The following is a 2,500-nucleotide window of genomic DNA, read 5'->3' as shown; positions in this document are numbered from 1 at the left end:
GTTGCCTTAAATGTGCCTATACGTGCCCGCAAGTCTTGAATAAGTGTGTCTAAGCATGTACCCAAGTGTAGCCCAAGTGTCGCTTAATTGTGCTCTTGAATGCCGCAAGTGTGCACATATACGTGCCCATGACAATGCCAACGTGTGCCCCCTAAGGGTGCCTAAGTGCATATGAAGGCAGTGCACAAGGCGGTAGTACCGGACGCAGGGCCGCACAATGTGCGTGCATGGTGGCAGGTATGGCTGCACTACCGCGCACATGGACGCACAAGGTGTAGGCATCGCCGAGGGCAAGGTTACACTAGCACGCTAAGTCTGCTAGCGTCGAGGCACGCTGCCGCGCACATGGATGCGGGCGTTGCTGCAATACCGCACACATGGTTGCACGCAACCTCGGGCACGGTTGGGGGTAAGGTTCCACTATCATGCGCAGGGGTGCAGGCTACTGCGCACATGGCTGGGGGCAAAGGTGCACACCGTGCGTAAGGCGGCAGGCAACAACGCACATTGCTGCTAGAAAGGCTGCTCAACCGCACGAAAGGTGGTAGGCCTGGGTGAACATAGCGGATGGCAATGGTGCAGGCAGCGCGCGTTGGGCTGCTGTCCGTGTCGTACTTCCACGCACATGGCGGCGACCATGGCTGCACAAGCCTCGCACATGACGTCGCGCGTGGCAACACATGCCACGCGGATGATTGCGCGCATTGCGCACATGACAAGCAGATGGCTGCACAGTCGCGCCCAAGGTTACGTTCCACGCCGCACATACCTGGCTTTTGGCTGCACTAACTCGTGCAAGGTTGCTGGCATGGCCGCACATGCCGTGCCCCTGGCTGTCCTACCACTCGTAAGGTTGCGTGCATTGCTTCACACAGCCCCCCAGGTCGCACGCATGGCTGCATGTGCCACGCCCATCGCTTTGTCGTCGCACGCTAGGTTTTGGGATTTGCTGGCAAGAGGTTGCAGGCACGGCTGCACCGCCGCGAGCAAGGTTGCGTTGCGTGGTCCACCTGCACCACCTATGAGTGCACTACCGGGTGCATGTTCGCTGGCACGGCCTCCCATGCGTCGATATTAGTGGCTGGCATGGCCGCACATGCCACGGCCATTTTGGCACATGGCACGCGTATGGTTGCATGCATTGCCGCACCATCGATCTCAAGTCTAGTCCACTGTACACATAGCCGCACGCACGTGGCTCACACATGGGTGCTTCCGTGGCCCCCATGGCCCATGCAACAGAGGCTCCTTTGCGGCCTTCGGCTGCACACGAGGCACCAACTGCTGCACACGCCAAGGCCATGCCCGCACAACATAGTTTGGGTCTTTAAATCATTTTGTGTGAAACATCCCTTTGGGTTAGAAAAGCCATGCAATTGGCTATTTGGCACCCAAAGTACAATCATTTTCACTTAAACCCCGCATTTCCATTGTTTTGGGTATTTTTCGTAATGTTTCAATCATAAAATATTAAAAAAAATCAAAATATTTTGGAATGGTCCAATATTTTTTCAAAACATTCTATCAACTTTGGAAGACATCCGAAATTTAGTTTTCTGAAAAATACATTAAAATGGATTTTTCATATTTTTTTGAATTTAATATGTTTTTTAATATTAAAAAGCTAATAAAAAAATAAATATTTATCCGAAGACCATGATTTTATATGAAAATAATCTTTGGATTTTTCCTTAATTTCTTACCAAGTTTCATTTGATTTGGATATTTGTAGCTCAAAAAATAGAACGGTATATTTTTGGGGGGTGGTCATGTCTCCTTCTGGAAATGGGCAAAGAGTATAAGAGCTACCTTGAGGGAGGGGGGTGTCACTCCCAGGGTGGTTTTTGAGGGGCCGCACCGAGGGGCAGCAGACGATGAGGGGGCATGGTAGGCAATCCGAAAAGACCCATGGCATGGTAAAAGAAGTGAAATGGTACGTGGGTTTTGATGAGTTGGCCCTCGGTGTGCGCTGAGGCCTGCCACTGCGTGCGGCTGGACGCGCATGGCCGCCTGCCTTCCGTGCCATGTGCCCGCAGCTGCTGTAACGTGTGCCAGTGGTGGCAGAGCGTGCTCTACGAAGGTGGACGTGCTTGCAAATGGTGAGCCCTTCTGTCATGCAACGCCGCCCCCTTCTTTCGCATGGCCTTGCCCGCCACCGTGGGCTGCTGGGCGCACATGGATGGGTACTATGCGCTGTCACACCCCAACTTCTGATGCCACATGTGCCCCTCGACGCATCGCATTTCCAAGGAAGGTGTGGTTTGTGAGAACATGTACATGGCGCGTCCGTCCCGACAGTCTTCCCCTCTGCCGCACACCGTTGCTTGCCAGTGTGTGCTGCTGGGCGCGCAGGGCTACCTGCCTTGCGCTGCGGTGCATCCACATCTTGCGCCGCATGTGTCAAACGCCGTATAGCATGACCAAGAGTGGCATCGCCTGTGCAAGACGCATTCACGGTATGTTGGTTTCGAAGATTTTGCCCTTGGTGTGCGTTGCGCCT

The sequence above is a fragment of the Macadamia integrifolia genome, chromosome 9 (assembly GCF_013358625.1).
Source record: "Macadamia integrifolia cultivar HAES 741 chromosome 9, SCU_Mint_v3, whole genome shotgun sequence".
Classification (NCBI taxonomy): Eukaryota; Viridiplantae; Streptophyta; class Magnoliopsida; order Proteales; family Proteaceae; genus Macadamia; species Macadamia integrifolia.
Note: the sequence above shows the minus strand (reverse complement) of the source record.